Consider the following 23680-nt stretch of genomic DNA (forward strand, 5'->3'; position numbering starts at 1 on the left):
ATAACTTGTATCTAATTCCTTAATCAAATGCTCTCCGACTGAATAGAAATGCAGTTATTAGAAATTGTGCAGTGCATGGAAGCAAGGCAATCTTCCATTTTATTGATAAATCAGAATGTTGAAACAATGCTGCCAAATGACATGACAGTTCTTTCTAAGGAAGAGGCAGTTTACAGAGCTGTGTAAATCAGAAGTGCCCTTAAACTGTGGTTGGGGAGACATGATATGGCAAAATGTCTACCAATAAAGTGGAAGATTACAGCAAATTACCCAGTTTATACATGCAGGCGAAGCTTCGTTACTCGTGCCATGTTCGAGAGCCAGTAAAGCTTGCAAATGTGATGGGAGCCACTATTTCTGCCTCTGTGCAGCTGTTTATCAGCAGCTTTTTAACACATTTTCACATATTAATGAGGTGGCATAACAGTTCCAGAATTAGAACAGTGGGATGTATCATTGTCTGCCTTATCTGAAGATATGCCTGCTGTCAGCATCATTGCCAGGGTGTGTACCATGGAAGATGGAAATTTCGGTGGATGAAGCAGATGCATGTGACCTCTGCTTCCCGGTGCCTCCAGCCCCCTCTTCTCTGATTGTACCTGCATTGGCCCTGGCACTGCTATTTTCAGGTCTTGCTGCACTTTGCAGCTTTATCTTTTTGTTTCATTTTTTCAATTTAATTGAAGTATAATGGTCTTATTATATTAGTTTCAGGTAGAAAGCAGAGATTCAATATTTTTATAATTATAAAATGATCACCATGATCAGTCTAGTTACCACCTGTCACCACACAAAGCTATTTTAATATTATTGAGTATATTCGCCATGTGGTACATTACACCCCTGTGACTTATTTATTTTATAACTGGAAGTCCATACCCCTTAATTTCCTTCACCTGATTCACTCATCTTCTCTCCCCACCCCCAACCATGGCAGTCACCGGTTTGTGCTCTATAAGTCTGTCCCTGTTATGTTTTGTTTTCTTTTTTAGGTTCCACATACAAGTGAAATCAGGTGGTATCAATATTCATCTTTTTCTGTGTGACTTAATTCACTTAGCAAAATGCCATCTAGGTCCATCCAGACTCTTTCAGATGGCAAGACTTCACTCTTTTTTATGGTGAGTAATATTCCATTGCATAACTACCATCTATATCCTATGTGCTTTATCCATTCTATTGATGATACTTAGGTTGCTTTCAAATATTGGCTATTGCAAATAATGCTGCAATGGATATTGTTTCATCATTTATGTGTCAACATGGCTTGAAAATTCTTCTTTGCTTCTCCATTTTCTAAAATAATCCCTAATGTTTAGTAAATGGTGGTGGTGGTGGTTTAGTCTCTAAGGCGTGTCTGACTTTTGCAACCCTGTGGACTGTAGCCCACCAGGTTTCTCTGTCCATGGGATTTCCCAGGCACGAATACTGGAGTGGGTAGCCACTTCCTTCTCCAGGGGATCTTCCCAACCCGGGGATCAAACCTACATTTCCGGCATTGTAGGCAGCCTCCTGCATTGCCCGCAGATTCTTTACCATTGAGCCACCAGGGAAGCCCTGTTTAATATGTACTCCGTAAATAATGAACGAATGAATGAGTGGGTTGGTGGATGGATGAAAGTCTGTTTCTTCAGAGACTAATCTCTGTAGGCAGCCTACCTGTCATTTTGGTTTCAAGGAGCAAAATAGGTATGAGGCATGGTTTCCCTTGAATTTGCCTACAAATGGTAAAGTGGCAAATGAGATCTCTGAACTAAGAGCCATCAGAGAATTTATAGAGCATTTAACCTGGACAAACACAGCTGGGGCCAGAACATTACAAACCTTTCACCAGTTTTGTTAGCCTATACCTGGCAAAACAAAAAGATCCTAAGCCCCCTGCATTTTGGGAGGATGAAGAGGGGAAATTTAATTAGTCTGTGAAATCCCAAAATCTGGACCCATGGTTTAACTCATCTCTGTCTTTTGAAAAAAACAATTTACTGAAACCACCCTATTGTTTTTTTATATTATTTTTTTAATTGAAGGATAATTGCTTTACAGAATCTTGTTGTTTTCTGTCAAACATCAACATGAATCAGCCATAGGTGTACATATGCCCCCTCTCTCTTAAACTCCCTCCCATCTCCCTCTCCATCCTACCCCACTAGGTAGATACAGAGCCCCTGTTTGAGTTCCCTGAGACATACAGGAAATTCCCATTGGCTGTCTATTTTATATACGGTAATGTAAGTTTCCATGTTAATTCTCTCCATACCTCTCACCTTCTCCTCCCCTCTCCCCATGTCCATAAGTCTGTTCTCTATGTCTATTTCTCCATTGCTGCCTTGCAAATAAATTCATCAGTACCATCTTTGTAGACCATGTATATATGCTTTAGTATATGGTATTTATCTTTCTTCCTGCTTACCTCACTCTGTATAATAGGCTCTATTTTCATCCTCCTCATTAGAACTGACTCAGTTGTGTTCCTTTTTATGGCTGAGTAATATTACATTGTGTATATGTACCACAACTTATTTATCCTTTCATTTGTTAGTGGACATCTAGGCTGCTTCTGTGTTCTAGCGATTGTAAATAGTGCTACAATAAACACTGGGATACATATGTCATTTTCAATTTTGGTTTCCTCAGGGTATATGCCTAGGAGTGGGATTGCTGGGTCATACTGTAGTGAAACCACCCTATTGGTTTTAAGTGAGACACTGGGCTGCTTAAAAGAATGAGCTCATTTCAGCAAATGATAAGATGCCTGAAGCCCTGCAGGCTCCTCTCTGTCTTGACTCTTCAGAGCAGGGGTCCAGGCTGGGCCACATGAGCCATGCAGGGATGCCACCACTAGGCTATAGGAGAATTTACATCCCTGTAACAGTCCCTGTAACAGGGGCACAGAAGCCAACACACTGATGTCTAATACATTTTCTTCTGCTCCAGATGTAGTTGCTCTGTCTTTAGATGGAACATATATGTGCTCCAATCATGTAAATACAAAGCTCCTCTCTGAACTACAAGAATTCTAGTTGGTGTGAAAAAAAAAAAAGACTCTGCACAGACGCATCTGCTCAATCACGTCTCCTTTATCCGAATCCCTGAAGCTCATACTGTCTATGCCACAGGGCACAACAGCCCTTCGTTTTTACATTGTCTTCTCTGCTGTTGATTATTCACAAGTCTTATCTCTCCTAAAGAATGAGAATACTCTATTTGAATCCTGTTATTCATTGATAAACTTTTTTTTATTGTCAACAGTCTTGTTTTGGAGGCTGTTGGCTGCTCACAATCCTACATATGTTGGAGAGATCAGAGGTTCTGTCGACCTGGTTTCCAGCCCTGTCCTTGTGACTGATGGATGACAAGTGTACGAGTGAGAACTGAAACTTTTAGCACCTGGATCCCTGTCACTAAGAGGGAAGAACAGTACTGACCTAACTCATGCAATGAAGTGTCATGTGCATTAACTGCCTAATGATGCTAAAGCTCTTTGAGCATGTAAACGTGAAACATTATCATTATGGTTAATGCTAGTCTCCAGGTTGTTAAGTTTTTTCTTTCCTCAAAGAGGAGAGGCAGAAAGATTATTTAAAGAAATACTGAATAGAAGGCTATAGTTTGTTCTTAAGTCATGGCTGACTTTGATCAGAATGGTGTAAACAGTGAGTATGCGGTCTTGAAGTCCTCAAGATAATTATTTCTACTTTAGGGCATGAAGACTTCTCTTTCTGCTCCTCCCATCAAGGGAAAAAGAAAAAGTTTGGAAAGCTAATGCTCTTAAAAAATAAGACAATTTTTCAAGTCTGGAAATAGTGTTTCCTAAAACTCTTGCTACAAAAGAGGTCAAACTGAGTAGAAAGAGCTGGACTCAGTCTTAAACATTTTGCTGTGGAAGGACCCAGAAGCAGGAGAGGCTGCAATGAGTTTTAAAAGCCCCTCCAATTATCTTTTTATTCTAGAATTTTGAGAGAGAAGGACTCTTAGAGATCCAATATCCTTGTCCAGTGCCCTTTCCACTTGTGACAGGCACTGGTGAATCCCCAGTGGTATGTCTCCTTCCGCTGTTGTAACAAGTTGCCACAAACTTAATGGCTTAGACCAACATGAATTTATTATCTTGCAGTTATGGAGCCCACAAGTCTGAAAAGAGTCTTAGGGACTAAACTTCAGGCGTTAGCCGGGCTGGTTCCTTCTGGAGGATCCAGGGGAGACTCTTCCTTGCCTCTCTCAGCTCTGGTGGCTGCTCACATTTCTTGACTTGTGGCCACATCACGACAATGTCCACTTCCATCATCACATGGCCTTCTCCTCTTCTCTAGCAGTAATCTCCCTCTCCCTCCCTCTTAAAATGGGCCTTTTGGTTAACTGGACCCACTTGGATAATCCAGGATGATCTCTCCATCTCGAGATCCAGGCCAAGGGAACAGTGAGTGTCAAGACTCGAGGTACAGCATGCTTGATGTGTAATAATAGCCACGAGGCCAGCACGCTGTGGGTGATGGAAGGGGAGGGAGTGGAAGGAGAAGAGCTCCCTGAAGTGGGGAGGCAGGTCTCATAGGCTGTAGGGGTCAAGGTAAGGACTTTGGTCTTTAAGTGAGAGGGAGACTGCTGTTGGGTGTTGAGCAGAGGAGTGACTGACATGGCCTTTACATTTTTCAGGGATCACTCTGGCTTCTGGAAGGAGACGAGACTGGGTGAGGGACAGGAGGATCTTGGAATAATCTAGGCAATAGGTCATGGTGGTTGGATCAGGTGGTGGGAAGTGCTGAAATTCTGGATATATTCTCAAGGTTGAGCTGTTAGAATTTTCTGGTGGATTGGCTGTGGGGTGTGAGTGAAATGCAGGAGTAAAAGTTGACTCATAGGTTTTTGGTTTTAGCAGCAGAAAAATGGGGAAAACTGCAGGAAGAGAGAGAGGTGGGGAGAAGATGGAGAGCGTGGTTTGGACATGTTAGAATCTGAGAATTACAAGTGGAGATGTGCCAAGCCATGCAGCTGGATTTGCTAGTCTAGAGTTCAGGGGAGAGGCAGGGGAAGTCTTCAGGAAATAAATATCAAAACCTATAACATCTGCTTACTTGTTAAAGGACAAAGGCCAAGTCCTTTAATATGACATTTACGGTTCTTTATGGGTTGATTTCAGCCTCATCTCTCACTGAGCTCCTATACCCAATGCTTCAGTGATTGATATTTTTCAAAACTCCTTGCCCTTTCCAGCTTCATAGTCTCTGGCTTGTGTTGTTCCCTTGACCTGGAAAAAGCACCCTCCCTTGCCATCAGAAGCCTGTTCATCCTTCAAGTCCTGTGATTCAATTCTGATTGCTTTAGTTGAAATCCATCACACCCTCCTCTGTGCTCCCAAGTAGACAGACGATGCATTCTCCCTCTCCCTCTGATACTTGTGTTTATCTGTATCCCCACTAGATTGTGAGTTCCTTGAGGGTAGGGAAGGAACATGGTTCATTGGTCCTTATATCTCTAAGATGTCTCCAAGATGGAGACAGGCAGGAGTGAGATCCTGAAAGCTGGAACCCTCAGTTTACCACTGCTGGTTTTGGGATAGACATGCACGGAGAACATGGCCAGACAAGGGTAGACTATTGATGACCACTCGGTGTTGGATGGAACCCATAGACCAGGAAGCTGGCTTCACCATGTGTGAGTCTCACTTTCTTCTTGGTCTCCTGAAGAGCTCAAGGACGATGCTAAAAACTGGCTTCCTTGGTCCCTTTCTTATACCTCTACCACTGTGTGAAAGCGGGAGGGCATTGACAACTGAATCTAACAGGGAGATGGTCCAGGGGATACAGCCTAGAGCAGAGCTGGCCTAAGTTAACCCCCAAGGCACTGGGAGATGGCAATGGGCGGGGGGTGGGGTGGGGGGGGGGCAGGGTAGGAAGCCAAAGGCTTAACTTCTCGAACTAACTGAATACAGGAAAACAATCTGGAAATTAAATGAGGGACTAGATAGGAGAGCAGAGAGCAGGTCAGGGATGTAAGAGCCTTTGACTTAAAATAATTAATATTTTATTTATGGCTCTGCTGGGCCTTTGTTGCCGTGTTGGCTTTTCTCTAGTTGTGGTGCCCGGGCTTCTCATTGTGGTGGCTTCTCTTGTTGTGGAACATGGGCTCCAGGGTGCTTGGGCTTCGTGGTTGTGGCTCCTGGGCTCTAGCGCACAGGTTCTATAGTTGTGGTACGCAGGCTTAGTTGTTCCTCACTGTGTGGAATCTTCTCAGATCAGGAATCGAACCTGTGTCTCCTGAATTGGCAGGTGGATTCTTTACCACTGAGCCACCAGGGAAGCCCTGCCTTGTTGTTCATCACACAGACTATCCCACCCTGCATCATGGCCCAGTAGCACTCACTGTGGTGGCTTCTCTTGTCGTGGATCATGGGCTCTAGGTTGCTCAAGCTTCAGTAGTTGTGGCTCCCACACTAGCGCACCTCCTCCTGGGCAGTGAGCTGCAAGGAGGAAAGCCTAATGCCCACCTCCAGATGGAGCCCACCCCCACCTCTGGCCCTGGCTTTCACCAAGAAGGTATTGAATAAGGTTTCATTGAACTTGCTGAATTGGATAAATCCTCAGGAATGCACATGTATTCCCAATGGAAAGACTTAAGTGTTACTTTGTGTCAGTGATAGCAAGTGACATAAACATCTAAGATTTTCCTGGAATCCTAGTATAAGACATAGTATAGTGTAGTGGGTGAGAGTGAGGGCTCTGGAACTGTGTGATTGTGGACAAGTTAATCTTCCAGGGTCTCAGTTTCCTCATCCATAAAATGGGAGTAATGATATTTCTCACCTCATAGATTTTTTTTTTTTTTGCATTGGTTACACAAGCTAATACTTAGAGTTGGGCACATAGTGAATGTTGGGTATGTTTTAGCTATTTTATGTGTCACTTAATTGTAAAATGTCAGGGGTTGTATGTCAGAGGATATGTCTAGGTCTGTGTTTTAAGAAGGTTTAAAATTTCTGAGGAAGATTTAGATTTTATCACACTGCATAGGCAGTTCATATCCTGGCAACAAAAATGACTCTTCTTGTCCAGAGGGACAATCTTATGGGAGCTGGTTATGGGGCTGTTATTTAGGCAGCTGCTTTTTGGCATGATCCCAAGTGAAATGTTTGAGCTGGCTCTTCCCTCAGGCTCAGAAGTCACCTGGCTAATGTGAACTTCAATGGTCCTGGGATGCTCTGCTGAAACCTCTGGCTTGTGTCGCTCCAAGCAGGTGTTCTGAGACCAAAGGGACAGTAATTGGCAACAATGGTGGTTGGAAGGTTACCAGGGACTGGCTGGGCATATTCTCATCAGGGTGTGTGTGTGTGTGTGTGTGTGTGTGTGTGTGTGTGTGTGTGTGTGTGTGTGTGTTCTCTCTAGATAGGTAAAAAGGGTCATGCTGCATGCTTGCTCAGATGTGTCTGACTCTTTGCGACCTTGTAGATTGTAGCCAGCCAGGCTCCTCTATCCATGGAGTTTTCCAGGCAAGAACATTGGAAGGGGTTGCCATTTCCTATTCCAGGGGATCTCCCTGACTCAGGGCTTGAAACTGCGTCTCTTGCATCTTCTACATGGAAAAGTCCAAAAAGGGTCTCACTAGGAATCTTTGAAGCCATATTTTCTTCTGAGCTTTCCTGGCTTTCATTGTTCAGAATTTCACTTCTGTCCTGGTAGTCTGAGGATCTTTTCAATACAGCCTTCTGCTCTTTTTCTCCCTCCTATTAATATTGCCTGACCAGTTAGAACTGTGACCTGAGAATCCTCAGAAGCCTTTCTGGTGGTGTCATTTTAATGCTGTTACTTACCTTTTTAAACTGCATTTCCCCACCCTCCCTTCCTATGAGGATCATCCTTGAGCAGTGAAAACTCTTCATGGTAAGAGGTACCTGGCAATGGCAGAGGGAACTCTTAGGTTAACAAAGACTTTTGTTTTGCTGTCTGGTTAATTAAACCTCCCCTTTCCTAATATTCCAGTGTCAATAACGCTGGTCGCTTTCTGAATTCCAAGAGGAGGATTTACTTTTGAAGTCAGAAAAAAAAAATCAATGCTTAACGTCTTCTCTTTTTTTGGAACCCTATTTATTTAGTTGGATCACTTATAATCTTTTATTTCCTGTGATAGATTTTACACACGAATATTCATTCAACAAATATTAACTAAGAGTCTGTTGGGGCAAGACCCAGTTCTAGCATTGAAGGGGAATATAAATATGACACATTTCTATCTCTCTGTCTATACATATGACATAGATTGTATTCTAATGACGGAACATGACATGTCAAAGTGGGGGATTGCATGAAGAAAAAGTTGAGAAATAGTGTTATAGGACCTCATGACTTTAGCTCAGTTTGTTACAAAGAAACATTTTCTTTTTTTCTTACAGGGAGGGAATAATTCTGATGTCATGGAAATGTGTGCAGATTCATCCTTCCCTTGAAGATATGTACATTCAAAGGGCGTGGTCCACACTTAAACTCTTCCCCGGGCATTGTTGCTCATGGCCCACAAACCCTTTGGGATGTACTTTGTGGCTGCCTGGTAGGGTCCTAAGCTCTCTTCTGAGAGGAGGCAGTTTAGTGTGAGGCAAATCCAGGTTCTACTCTCTGCTTCTCCACCTGCTGTGTGCCTTTGGGTGAGTTACTCAACTTCTCTGAACCTCAGTTTGATTGCCTGCCAAACAGAGAGAGTAACACCTACTTCATGATGTAAAAATTGAAAAGAGTTCATATATGTACCATACATGGTAACTAGAAAGTGGGCAGTTCATGTAAATTCCCTCTATTCTTATACCAAGATTTACATTTCCTTTTTTCCTTCTCTTTTTAATTTCCTTTTCTCTTGTAGTAGAGGTGAATGCCCAAATCACTTCAATCATTCTCTCCGGGTTCCAGGCACATCTGAGATTAATATCAGCTAGAACTTGAGCATCATTGCCAAAACATGAGCTCCTTAAACTGACATGTGGACCACATGAAGGGACTTTTTTCTCAGTGCTAGGTGATGCTAATTGCCAGCTGATCTGAAGCCAGAGTTGCTTTCCTTTGTTTAATAATTTATATCTTCTCTGAGAACACTGAGCCAAAGTTTAAAACTACAGAAAGTAATGATTTATCTAAATGCCAACAAAGCTAAGTGCAGTAAAATCACCCAGACTCCCTTTGTGGGTTGCTACTCATGCACCACTCCAAACACCAGGTGGCATTTGAGCGAGTGTTCGTGTGGACAGCGAGAGATAAGCTCCTGAGGTGTTAGGTCGAAGTGCAGCCTAATGCTGTAGGTGTCACCGGCTCAGGCTGGGTAAGACACCAATAGGACTCATGGAAATGAGTGTATTACAGTCCTGAGGTCCACCACGTAGGGCTGCACTTTATTTCCATTTATTCTTTCATCAAGCATTTATTGAGTACCTACCATGTGGCAGGTCATCTGCTGGGTATCATGCAGAGTTACAGAGCTGGAGATTGCCTCTCTCAAGCATCTCACTCACAGTCTGGTGCAGAAAATGACCGTCAGTGGTCAGTTATCCTGTTCTTCCCCCTCCCCACCTGTGCTTCCCAAGTAGCAACAAAGCAACCACCTCCTCCAGTATTTTTCCTTGTTTGTGGCATTTTGGGAGGTTGGGACTTGGGGAGGGTGAGGGAACGACTGGAATAATAGGAATAACCATTTAACCAATTGCAGTGTGCCCAGTATAGCACTTGTTGTTCAGTTGCTCGGTCATGTCCAACTCTTTTTGACCCCTTGGACTGCAGCATGCCAGGCTTCCCTGTCTTTCACGGCTCCCAGAGCTTGCTCAAAATCATGTCAGTTGAGTCGGTGACGCCATCAAACAATCTCATCCTCTGTCATCACCTTCTCCTCCTGCCTTCAGTCTTTCCCAGCATCAGGGTCTTTTCCAATGAGTTGGCTCTTCACATCAGGTGGCCACAGTATTGGAGCTTTAGCTTCAGCACCAGTACTTCCAATGAATATTTAGGATTGATTTCCTTTAGGATTGACTGGTTTGACCTCCTTGCTGTCCAAAGGACTCTCAAGAGTCTTATCCAGCACCATGGTTTTAAAGCATCAATTCATTGGCACTCAGCCTTCTTTATGGTCCAACTCTCACATCCACACATGGCTACTGGATAAACCATAGCTTTGACCATAGGGACCTTTGTGGGCAAAATTATGTCTCTGCTTTTTAATATGCCGTCTAGGTTCATCATAGCTTTTCTTCCAAGGAGTAAGTGTCTTTTAGGCATTTTATATCTAATATCTCATTTAACAGATCCATCCAGAAGGAAATGAGATTTATGAACTATAGATGGGAACAGGTCTGGAATTGTCAGAAGTGTTCCTTCCTGATCACACTGAGAGATCCAGTTTCACTTCACGATCACACGGTTAACAAAGAGCTGTCACTGTTTGATTGTGGTTTGACTTTGTAGAAAACTCGGTACCCTGAGCTGACCTTGACGGCTCAGGTATCTAAGGAAACCCTCTCCATTATAAGAAGGCTATGAAATCTGTCACTAAGGTGTGGCCAGAAGATATAAACCTGTCTTTGCACCTTTGTTTTCCTCTAACCAGAAGTCTCTTCCCCTACACGCACATGGTTGGCTCCCCCGCCTCCCTGGCTCCCTTCTCCAGCAGACCTCCCTTAGCACTGTTGTTATACAGAATGCCCCTGCTCCCTGGCATTCCTTTTGAAAATTTAATTTTATTATTATTTGGGGCCATGCTGAGTCTTTGCTGTGGCACGCTTACTTTCTCCAGTTGCAGGGCAGCGGCACTTCTAATTATGGGGCGTGGGCTTAGTTGCCCTGTGGCATGTGAGATCTTAGTTTCCTGACCACGGATTGAACCTGCCTCTCCTGCATTGGAAGGCAGACTCTTAACCACTGGACCACCAGGGAAATTCCCTGCTCCCTGGCATCTTTTCTTTTAAAAAAGTTTAATTGGAGGATAATTGCTTTACCATGTTGTGTTGGTTTCTGCCATATAACAGCACAAATCAGTCATAATTGTATGTATGTTCCCTCCCTGTTGAGCCTTCCTCCAAACCCTGGTACCACCTCTCTAGGTCATCACAGACGCCATACTGGCCTCCCTGTCTTATACAGCAGTTTCCCACTTCTTGTTGTTCAACTTTTCTCCATAGCACAGATAGTCATCAGACAGAACACATTTTACTTCTTTTTTCATTTGCCTTCTCTTTCCCCTTATGAAAGGCAAGTTCCATGAGGCCTGACAGTCTCTCCATTTGTTTCCCTGCTACAGTCTCAGCACCCAGAATAGCACCTGGCCCAGAGCAAGTGATCAACAAATATTTGTTGAATGAATCAGTGACCTGATGCTATTAATATTAGGAAGAAACGACTTCATGTAGCCTAAGCATAGAGTGAGGCCTTTCCTACAATGACAGGATCAGGAAATGTATCATTTGTTCATTGCTTCATTCATTCAGTAGATATTTACTATGCAATTAAGTTGTGCCTGGCACAGTGCTGGGCTTTGGGGTAACGAATGTAAATGAGACATGGTTTCTGCTTCCAGAGAACTCAGTCTATTGAGGGAAATGGACCCATAAATAATATTAATGGTGATAATGATGATGGCTTGCATTTAGTGGAGTGTACTACAGGCCAGATGCTGTTCCATGTTTAGGTGTACTAACTCTTCTTACAACAAAAAGAGGTCAGTGTGACTCTTATGCCCAATTTGCAGATGAGGAAACAGAGACACAGAGTCCACACATTCTGAAACGTGATGGCGTGTGTGCCGACAGCTCACATTGTAACTGGGCACTTCCTTAGCGTGGAGAGGGGCAGGTGGGCAGCTCTGGGAGGCTCATGGGTAATAATCGTTCTCTTGCCCCATTGACTGGTTCTCAGAGTTGCTGGACACGTCTCCTTCCCTCACTCCAGTCCTCGCTGCTCTGGACCTAATCTTCCCCGAGCTCTCAGCAAATGCTCTCCTTCTGACCCGCATGACCCGCTGTTCTTTGGCTCCCAAGTCTGTAGGCCTCTCCAGTGCTCGAGAGCAGGCAGGATAGCTCAGCCCAGACCTCCCAATTCCTCATTCTGTGCTCTCAAATCTGTGCCCTCAGACACCCGACATTGGGTCCTGCTGTCCTCTGGGGGAGGGGAGACACTGTGACCATTCCCCAGAATCCAGTCCCAGATTCTGCTCGCTCTGTGGGAGGGGGGGGTCTCTGAAAGGAGAGTGCAACACCGTCACCCCTCTCACCTGTCTGCTCTTCCCTCAGGCCCTTCTGAGCCTTGGGTGACCACCCTTTGCACATCAAAACTCTAGGAGGTCACTTATCTTCCTTGCCTAATGATGTGTTACAGAAAACAAGCTTCCATTACTTGCAAAAGTGTGACGGGAACATGAATATTAATAACTCCCATGGGTTTCCTGCAAACATCCATCACTGCGGCTCAGAAGGGTTGTTCAGGGTTGCTTGGCATGGGGGTAACTGCTCAGCAGAACAATAATAAAGCATTCATGAACCCAGCTCAGGCGGAGTGCTTCCTGGGGCTTTGAGCTGCCGTGTTCCTGCAGGGCTGAGGTGGGGAAAGAGCTCCCTTCCACCTGGGTTTTGGCAGGAAGATGCTTGGCTTTGGTTAGGGACAGGACTTGGCAGCTGCTCCGGGACCCAGTGGCGCTGTATCGGGGCTTTCTTTTGATCGAAAGGAAAGTTCTCTTTGGTGACAGCATCTTGGAGAGCGGGTGCATTAGATTTAAGATAAGTCAGGTTGGAGTGATGCTAGAATCCAGAGCTGGTCCAGCACAAATTATTAGAAATTCCAGGCTCAGTGGCATCTCTTTGGATACACGGAGGTCACAAAAGGCAGGAGAAAAATCAGCAGCAGGGCCAACAGCAGAGAATCTGGAGGGGATCATTCCTTTGGAGAAGCCTTGAGCAAGGGCCATTAGGATAATGTTGCTCTTGTCCTACCTTCAGGGTTCCTTAATAAAGTCTGCTGATGTAGTTTTCTCCACGAAAGTCCTTTTCTCCAGGGAGTCTTCAGGTATATACTATTTTCTGCTCCCTGGGTCTCTGGATGCCTATTAGGATCTCAGAGTTGACTCAGGCTGTGGTAGAGCTGCTAGATTCCCCATCTCAGGCAGCACTGTTCTAGTAATGAGTGCTCCCAAGATCCGAAGGGACTTCCTGGTAGAGCTGGAGAATGGTTAGATTAAAAGGAGATGGAGTTGAGAAACATCTGTTTCTTGGGTTCTGTTGCCCCAGGAACCCCGTGTGATCTTTAGGGTTTGAGCTCCTGGTTTGATGGCTGTTCAGGAACACTATAGCCTGTGTCCCCTAGTTGAAAATTACTGTTGAAATTTATTTTAATGTATACCGTGTGTGCTATATTTAAGCATTTGTTACTGTTGTTCAATTGATAAGTCATATCTGACTCTTTGTGACCACATGGACTACAGCACCAACAGGCTTCCCTGTCCTTCACTATCTCTGAGTTTGCCCAAATTCATGTCCATTGAGTCTGTGATGCTATCCAACCATCTCATCCTCTACCACCCCCTTCTCCTTTTGCCTTCAACCTTTTCCAGCATAAGGGTCTTTTCCAATGAGTTGGCTCTTCGTATCAAGTGGCCAAAGTATTGGAGCTTCAGTTTCAGCATCAATCCTTCCAGTGAATACTCAGGGTTGATTTCCTTGCATCCAAGGGACTCTCAAGAGTCTTTTCCAGTACCACAATTCAAAAGCATCAATTCAAAATCATTCATATAGCAAAAATAAAACAAAAAATCATTTGGGTTTTCTAGAGAAAAATATCTTCTTAGGTGGCTTCAATGTGATTAGGGTAGCATCTCTTTTGCTGAACTTTAGGTCAATAATTAAATCTACAATGTTAATGAAAATGTTCATTTTCTTGGGTAGCAGCATGCAAAATCTCTCTGCTGCACAATTAACAGTGGTAGGGAAATTTCTGCCATTTCTTCTAGCTGTCAGATTTTCTTGTAGGTGGAACTCCATTGTCTTGCACCAGGACAGGTCATGCAGGTGAAAGTTATGGAAACAGCCATGGCTTTCTTCCTAATATGCTTTATTGTAGGAGGTCATTGCCCCACTGAGTTCTGACACTGGGTGTGTTGAATCACAGTGGCCTCTGCTTGGAGATGTTTATCTGGGAGAAAGCTTGGTATCATCATGGAAGGAATAAAAAGTTGAGGCCAGAAGATCTACAAAGTGAATGCTCACCCTAAAATTTGCTAGCTGTGTGATTCTGCCCTTCCTGAGCTTCAGTTTTCCCACCTGTAAAATGAAAATAAAAATAACAACTGCTCTTTCTACTTTATAAAATTATCCTGAGGATAATATGAAACCCTTTTAAGGGCAATAGCTTTGAAGACTGTGTTGCTAAAGTGTTGTTGTTTTTGTTGAATATTGTATAGAAATAGAGTTAAACTTTTCCTAAGAATACTCCCCAAACACTCTTTGAACTATTGTAAAGTGGTTGCCAGGCATGTGCAATAAAAGTGTATAACATAGGAAGGCTTCTTTTCCAGTCAGAAAAGGAAAAAAATTGACTTGGTGATTATGGCATGTAATGTTGGCTATTTAACCAACCTCTATTCAACCTCTATTCTTACATCACTCCTTTCTCCTTTGTAAAAGAAACCTGATTTTGTTAAATGTCTGCCCTTATCATGATGGCATGTTTCAAGGGAGGCAGGCTTTAGCCCAGAAGCAAGCCTAGATTGGTCTAAGTCAATGGTTCCTAAACTTTAATGGGCATCAGAATCATGCAGAGGGCTTGTTAAAACACCAGTTGCTGAGCGCCAGCCCTGATTTAGTAGGTCTGGGTAGTGTCAGAAAATTTGTATCAAGTGATGCTGTTACTATTGGTCTGAAGACCAGGCTTTGACAGCCACCGTCTGAGCCAGTCCTGGTGATCCCCTCCTCCTTACCAGTTGCTGTTGTTCAGTTGCTAAGTTGCATCTGACTCTTTGCAACCCCATGGACTTCAGCATGCCAGGCTCCCCTATCCTTCACCATCTCTTGGAGTTTGCTCAATCTCATGTCCACTGAGTCAGTGATGCCATCCAACCGTCTCATCCTCTTTTGTCCCTTCTCCTTGATGGTTAATGGTTAGGTATAGATACATGAAGCAACTCTTCCCAGTGAGATGTGATAAGTCTACAGGGGGTTTATGGGGAAGGGGTTCTCACTTTTCACACGAGACACAGAGAAGAGATGGCTCCTTTTCCACCTCTGAACAAAGTCTTTGGAGCACCTGGGACTGCTGCAGGTATTCTGGGACTATTAAGGGAGCAACACTAAGGAAAAGTGGACGCTCTGAGAATGTCCAATCTTTTTTGGCACCAGGGGCCGCTTTTGTAGAAGACAATTTATCCACACTCTGGAGTCAGGGGTAGGGATGGTTTTGGTTTTGCCTGACCCTCACCTCCTACTGTGTGACCCAGTTCCTAACAGGCCATGGACCAGTGCCATCAGGGACCCTTGATGCAAAGCACCTGGGTCCTTAGTGTGTCCTTCGGCTACCCAATTAAATATGGAGTTGCCTACCTTATTTGTTAAGTCATTTTGAGTTGGAGTTCTCTGTTACTTTCAGTGAAAGACAACTTAATCGATAAAACAATAATGTTAAAATTTCTTTTCTGTCATGAGGACAGTGGGGTAGGTTATGGGACAGGATCCCTGAGCCTTACTGCAGGCAATGTGAGATGCCTGGCATTAGAGAATACACTCAACCATGAAACATGTACCTTCATTAAGGCCTAAGTATTAGAAGAATGTCCAGGAAGAACCAGTTTAGAAAGAGCTGGAGGTGGTGAGCAAGTCAGGATATGAGTAAAGAGTTCCCACCCAACCTGGGAGATGTGACCATATGAGAACAGGTTGGGAGCACATGGTGGAGGAAAGGTAGGCTCGGTGCCTTAAGAACAGCAAACTTATGAGGATTTTGTGGTCTGATAGGTGGGAAGGTGAAGCCAGGATTGGAAAGAACAGTTGAGGAAAGGCAGACTAAGAGGATCAGAATTGGAAAGTAGAAAATAAGCAAATGTCAGAGGGACTTGGGAGCTTGTATGCTGATTGAGATATTATGTCCCCAAATGATACATTATTTTTTACTATTTTGACACTGGTGAAGCTATTCTTGGGCATCCCAAGTGGCGCTAGTGGTAAAGAACCCTCCTGCCAATGCAGGAGATATAAGAGATGCGGCTTCAATCCCTGGGTCTGAAAGATCCCTTGGAGAAGGGCATGGCAACCCATTCCAGTATTCATGGACAGAGGAGCCTGGCAGGCCACTGTCCATAGGGTTGTAAAGAGTCAAACACAAAGCGACTTAGCATGCACACATGCAAAGCTGTTTTCGGTTAAAAAGACAACGTGGGTTCCTAAGGTGGACTTTATCCAATGGTTAATATGCCATCAGGTCCAGCCTGTGATTTCATGATAATTACTAGAACTCTCTTTCCCTCAAACTCTAGGATTGTTGCAACTGGGTTCTTCCAGCACCGGTGGGCCTGATCTGTGACTTTTCAGTGTTTATCCCATTTCCTTCCTATTACTTACCCGAATGTCTTCCATGGGCGGCTGCCTACCAACCCCACCTGCAAACATTACAGGCTGCGGTTCTGCTCCTGCTCTTCTGTTCTGCGCCAGGCCCACGGGTCCTTGCCCTCAGCTCTGGTGATGCAACAAAGAAAAGAAAGAACCTTGATCTCAGGATGCTCAGTCTAGGGCAGCACTGTCCAGCATAAATACAATAAAAGCCACAAGTGTAGTTTTAAGTTCTCTAGTGACCACATTAAAAAAAGTAAAATGAATAGTGATATTAATTTTAATGGCATATTTTATTTATCCCAACATCAACCAGGGGAGATTTTGCACCCTGGGGGCATTTGGCAATGTTTAGCAAAGTCATTAGGCAAGTTTTAGTTGTCACAACTTGGAGTGTGCTGGTGGCACTTAATGGGAAGAAGCCAGAGATGCAGCTGAACATCCTACAATGCACAGGGGACAGCCTCCCATAGCAAAGAGCCATGTAGCCCCAAATGTCTATGCTACTGAGGATGAAAAATCCAGATTTAACTCAATACATCTAGAACATTTCATTTCAACATGTAATCAAATGTAGAAAACTCATTAATTTGATATTTTACATTTTTAAAAATTCTAAGTTTTAGAGTCTGGTGTGTATTTTACACTTACATCTCAATTCAGGACAGCCATGTTCCAACTGCTCGATTGCCACACGTGACTAGCAGCTACCGGACAGGCATGGGGGTGTGTAGTCAGAGTCTAGGAAGCTCTGAATGACCCCAGTTTCCTGGGCATAGCAAATATATGGTGAAAGGCAAAGTTCTGGCACCTTTGTGAGATGGACTTGATAAGGAATTGGGATAAAAGGATTGCATGGGGTCTCTCTGATCATTAAACTAGGTAAGAATGCAAACACATTCAAAACAATGGCTATCCAGCCTCTTGCATTATTTCCCTGCAAAAACGTCATCAAGATGTTGTAATTTCTTATTCCCTTAGGCAAAGGTCAGCATACCCTGTTTGGAAGATTACAAACGTGATAGCTTCAATGCAGCTCTGAGGATTTAGATATTGATCACTGAGGCTTTCATACAGTCAAAACAAACAACCAAGCAGCACACTTTGCCTCTTCCAAAATACCCTATAGTTATTCCCTTTTGCAAAATGAGAAATGAAAGGGTTTCAGGTTAAAAAGAAGGTGATCATGTAGTAATCAGAGCTTTAGAACCATCCAAACCGACCTTAGTATAACATGCTGTACTTGGTAATCCCCGATTTGAAGGCTTCGCAGTATCTCATTAGTCTGGAGTTGCAGTACAGATAACTCTGTATTGAGTGAGTAATTAAATGTGACACAGAAGCAGGGGAATGGATTAGTGACACATCCAGAGGTTCCTCTGAGGGGGCCTTTCCTGCCTCAGCCTGTGAGGGAAGGTGTAGAGAGGCTTAGCAGAACTCCTGCAAGGAAGATCCTGGTGCAAAGGCAGAATGAGATTTCTCGTGTTATCTGCAGGCCAGGGCAACGTGCCAGTCAGTGTGGGGACAGGACCTTTTGGAAGCAAGGCCTCGTCTCTGAAGCGACAGGGTCACTTCTGTGGTGCTGCTGGTCTTTTCTGGGCGAATTCTGGGAATCCATCCTCAGCTTTTCTGAGCAAGCTGTTCATTCTGTCTTTAGTAGGACAAGGGCCTGCCGTGTTTACTTGAAGTCAGAGTGAAGAATGCTTCCCATTCTTCCAGGACCCTCAAAATCAAAGCTTACCCGACACAGGCAGGTTTTGTCTAAAATGAATAAAGACAAAAAGAGCACTTTCTCATTTTTTACAGTGTCAACATGCTGCTTAATTTCATAGAATTGAAGGTTTGGAGAGAGACTCATGTAGTTTCCTTTTCCACTTCCAGAAAAGCTGTCGTTCAACTTTCTCACACACCTGAAAATCTACCCTAATTTTTCAAAGTCCACCAGCGAAGGAGGTTTAAAAAATCTTTTTGGAAACATTCAGGTTCTCTTCAGCCCTCAGTGAACATATATAGAGCACTGGCTCTGAGCAAGAAATTATTTAGGAACCAAGAAATTAAAAGAAAGAGAAGACAGCTTCTCTTTTGAAGGAGCTCATGAGAGAGACTTCAAAAAGCAGGGGGTAACAAGTGCCAAAGGAATGGCACAGCCATGAAGGCCTGTAGGAGTTGAGAAGAGGAAACTGATGTGGGGCTGGGTGAGGTGAAATTCCAACCCCATTGGTCTTCTGGGGTTGGATGCAAGAGAAGAGCCTGGTGTGAGGAAATGCCATCTCATGCTCTCCCATCCACTGTCCCCCTTTTAAAATCCAGTCCCTGCAATGTGACATCAGCAATGCAAGGCAGCACAGGTGTAAGACAAATTAGGCTCGGTCCCAGCCTCTAGGAACTCACAATGGACTAATGCAGATTTTCAGATCTTCTATAGACACGTGACTCTTACTCACTCATTTAACAAATCTTTACTGGTTTGTTCTGTGCCTGGTCCTGTTCTTGATGCTGAGGATACAGTGGGAAACAAGACTGATTTAAGTCCTGCTTTATAAAGTTCATGGTGGAGAGGGGTGGGAAACAACAAACACATAATTACAAGTGTGATAGGAATTATAAAAAGGGGGTAATAGATGCTATGGGAGTATATATCAGGTATTCATCTGCTCTAGGAGAGAAGGCTTCCCTTGGGAAGTGTTGTTTAAGTTGTAATAGGAAAGAACAAATATGACTCCATGTTGGATGTTTCTTTTGCTTTAACCTTTGTGTTCTATTGCTGGGCTTCCCGGGTGGCACTTGTGTTAAAGAACACACCTGCCAATGCAAGAGACATAAGAGATGAGTGTTCGATTTCTAGGTTGGGAAGATCCCCTGAAGGAGGGCATGGCAACCCACGCCAGTATTCTTGCCTGGAGAATTTCATGGTCAGAGGAGACTGGTGGGCTACAGTCCACAGGATTGCAAAGAGTCAGACATGACTGAAGTGACTTAGCACACACATATACCTGCTATTGCTCCAAGTTATGAATGTTGCCTGTAGCTTAAAATATACAGGATAGCCCATTCTCAAGGCTCTGATCTTTAAAGGGATAATGCTTGTTCATTCTTATAGAGGTAAAAAGTTGCAGAATGGGGAATGGCATTTGTCTTGTAGGAAGTTAACAGGGACATCATGAAATGATCTACATGAACAGCAGCAAGAAAAAAGGATTCTGACACTAAGAAGTTTACAATAACCAACTACATCCCCTCCTGTTTTAGTATAAAAGAAGCCTGTATTCTACCTTGGGGAAGATGGTTCTTTGGGACACTAGTCCGCTATCTTTCTATTTGCTGACTTTTCAAATAAAGTCACTATTCCTTGCCTCATCAACTCGTCTTTTGATTTATGGACCTGTCGTGCAGTGAGCGGTATGAGCTTGGACTCTGTAACAAAGCCAACAGATGAGTGAAGAATTGAGTAAATAGGTGAAGGAGGAGAGAGGAGCAAGGGGAGAAGAATGTGCCTGTCCAAAATATCCAAAGTGGAGAGAGTGAAGAACTGAAAAGCGTCCAAGACGGGGGCAGCAAGGATGGAGATGAAGCCCAAGAGTTAGGACAGGCCCATCCTGGGCTGGAACATGACCACATGTGCTCTGGGCACAATGGCCAAAACAAATCAAAGCTAAAACAAACATCCTGTTTTGTCTCCCAATGACATGCATGCAGGGGAGACTGCTAAGTCACACAGTTTCAGAAAACTGGTGAAGATCCTTTGCATCTTGTCTAGGAGAGTCTCTGCCCAGGCTCCTTCACTTGCCTCTGGACTCAGGACTCATGGACACCCTCCACTTCCAAGCTCCACTCCATCAGTCCCTGGGTTTCTTGTGACTCTGGAGGAATTGATCTGAGACTGAATTCTCAAGTATCTGGCACCTGGTCCACTCAATGAGTGTGTATTTCTGCTGTGCCAGGAGGGGTACCTGATATTTGGTTCTTTCTTATGCTGAGCTAAGCCCCCAGCCCTGAGGAGGCTCCAAGCAGCAGTCTCTACATGCCACTGAGTTAGTTCATCATTGGGCTCCTGACTCAGTTTCCCTGTTTAATACTTCCAGGTACCTGCTGAGGCTGGAAGTTTGCTCAGAAACTCTAGTCCCCAATGTTTACTGAGTACCTGAGACAGTGATGGAGTGCTGGGGGTGGTGTTAAAACAAAACAAAACAATACACCAGAAGAACTGGTCCATGATCACATACATTCAAGTGTCGGTAATAATTTCATGTGTTGAATTATCATTAGTATTTTGAAAATGTGAAAATCATCTTTTTCATTACTTCAAAGGAGAAGATGATTCTTATTATAAATATGACACTTAAGTAATTTCATCGTTTTTTAAAAATTTTGATCTTGTAGGTGCCAACAATTGCTTCTTTCTTTTTTCAGTTGACAGATAGCAGTTTTAATATTCATTACATTTTTATGTTACAAAATCCGCATGAGGTAAAAACTGGCACTGGTTCCAGGGATGGAACTGAGTCCAAAGTTGTTAATTTGACACTGAAAGCATCTTGCCATTCAGCTCCAGCCTCCTGCCACTGCTCCTTTCCATGTTCTCCAGCCTTAGGCTCTCTCCTCTATGTTTGCGCTCAAACTGACCCCTCTGCCTGGAATGTCCTTCCCCTTTGTCTTCACATGCCATCATCCTTGTCCATGAAGACCTCTTCCCTTCCATTTCCACTGGCTTGCCTGTTTCCTCCCCCAGCTCTGAATTCTTCCTCTACCCCTGGTTCCTCATTTTCCATCTTCTTTATTGTCTTTCACTTGGACCCCTGTTCAGACTTGGTTTCATACGAATCAGCTGTGTATAGCTAACACCGATTTTTGAGGTCTAGCCTAGAAAGCTAATGACAAAATATCTTCCTGATTGTATAATACTGTTAAACCAGTTTCTTTTTAAATTGAGGAAATATGGAAAGTATGAAGATCACAGGGCTTCCCAGGTGGCGCTAGTGGTAAAGAACCCACCTGCCAATGCAGGAGACATGAGATGAGGGTTTGATCCCTGGGTCAGGAAGAACCCTTGTAGAAGAGCATGGCAACCTACTCCAGTGTTCTTGCCTGAGAACCCTGTGGACAGAGGAGCCTGGACGGCTACAGTCCATAGGGTCATGGATAGTCGGACACGACTGAAGCAACTTAGCATGCACTCATGAATGAAGATCACAAGGGTTTCCATCAACAGTGGAGGGGTAGTCAAGAGTGCAGACAAGTTACTTCGCCTCTCTGAGCCTTAGTTTTCTCCTCTGTGAAATGGAAATGACAAACCATGTCTCATTGGCTTACTCTATCAGTTGACTCTTATATGTAAAACGCTCAGAGTTTCCGGTAAGCAATAAGCACACCATACTTGGTAACTATTGTTATTAGAATAACCATGGTAACATTTTCAAGCTCTTATTTATACTGTTATTTCTATTAAAAGTACTTAGCAAATTCCAACCAACAATCTTTCAGGCAAAATTCAGATCCATTCCATTTTCAAGCTGTGGGCTGCTGCTTCTCTCAGGGCAGAGAAGTGACCTTCTTTCCATCCCAGAAGCATTCACAGATGTCACCAGGAAGTGGAACAAATGTACTTGACTCTCTTGTCTGGGCCTTCAGATCATGTGCAGCAGCTGAACAGTCACTTCGGGGTGAAACCAACAGAAGGTGAGGCTTCAGTCACTTGACTCAGTAACAGGTGCTGTTTATAGCACTCAGGCTCTTTCCTGGAATCATTTCATGTTTGTGACACGCACCATGTGTTAAGAGTGCACACGTTCCTCGTTTGGTCATAACACGACAACCAATGGTTGGCATAGCCTTTGGTTTAGACAACCAGACGGAACCCCCTGGGTTGAGGGTGAACTCCTTATCTCACCCAACCTCCCTCCTTATACCACGAAGGCTGTCAGGATGACTGCTCACATCCTGTTAGAAAGAATGACCATAATCGCTAACGGGTAGTTATGGGCAACGTTCCAGTTTAAAGACTTTCATGGGCCGTGAAAACTAGCAAGTAAATAATCGTTTATCAGCCAGTCACATAGACGATGCCACATGGAATGACATTTCAGCACTTCAAAACACACAGAAGCCATATATCGTAATGCGACATAAAAGTTACGTGCGGACTGGCTGTAAAACTGAACAACTGTTTACCTCAGTGGAGGTTTTATTTACATGCCCTCCAGCAGACACTTAAATGTGCTTCATATGAGGCTGAGGATCACAGCTTCCAGCAGAGCCTGGGTTAAGCAGAGATGCTTTGGATACACACACCGATCGCAGTGTGATTTCAGAGGCTCCGACAAAGGCCTCTCTAACTCCCTCCAAAACTCACTTTGTCTGCTTGATGCTTAAAAAAATCTCTTGGAATCAAAGCTTTATAATCACAGAAAATTTAATTTGACAAGTGTAATATTGGATTCAATATGAAATACCATGGAATACACAAATAGCCAACATTTATAGCACTCTGTTCTTTACTGAGCACTTCCACATGTGGAACCTTCTTTATGCTCCAACACTCCAGTAGGTTGAATCATTGCCCCCAGTTATGAGGAGGGACCTGTAACTTAGAGAAGTTCAATGATTTGTCCAAGGACACATGCGAGTCCCGTCAGGGCTGGGACTTGAATCTGGTGTTTCTGAAGTTGTCTCCTTAATGCACTTTCCACAAGAGCAGGTGCTCATATGAAATGCCCTACAGAGGAAGTCCTTGACTTAAATTTCCACAACCCTGAGAGCCAGTTTTTAAAGGTGGAGATGCAGATGAGAGAGTTGGGTCAGAGGTCTTCCTGGGCCCTGCTCAGCTGGGGCAGGCCTGGAGGTTCCCTCCTCTGTGATGTCCCCTGCCCGCTGGCCCTGCCCAAGCTGATGGGTGAGTGTACACACACTTCCTTTAGGCTCCGCCGAGTTGATTCCATTCTGCACTTGCATTCCCTGCTGGGATTGGAGCTCTGTTCTGATTCCTAGTCTCCTTGGCCAGAGTCCTGGAAGCTTGCTGCCTCCTTGCTGATTCTCTGTCCTTCTGCTCCTAGCCTCAGCTGAGGTTTTGTTCTTCTGCACAGACTTGTCAGGACTGGCTTCTGATTGTAGTTTTCTCTGACTATTGTAGGAACTGCCAGT

The 23680-nt window shown here is 44.0% G+C and overlaps 1 long non-coding RNA gene across 1 annotated transcript in view; it reads left to right on the forward strand.

The window, feature by feature from the left end:
- Positions 1-760: 760 nt before the first annotated feature.
- Positions 761-23680, forward strand: part of LOC139037454 (uncharacterized) — a 43716-nt gene continuing 20796 nt past the window's right edge. Inside the window, exons 1-2 of the long non-coding RNA XR_011490287.1 lie at positions 761-1121; positions 22025-22219. This is a non-coding gene — a long non-coding RNA (uncharacterized lncRNA). The remainder of the gene's footprint in view (positions 1122-22024; positions 22220-23680) is intronic.

The sequence above is a fragment of the Odocoileus virginianus genome, chromosome 11 (assembly GCF_023699985.2).
Source record: "Odocoileus virginianus isolate 20LAN1187 ecotype Illinois chromosome 11, Ovbor_1.2, whole genome shotgun sequence".
Lineage (NCBI taxonomy): Eukaryota > Metazoa > Chordata > Mammalia > Artiodactyla > Cervidae > Odocoileus > Odocoileus virginianus.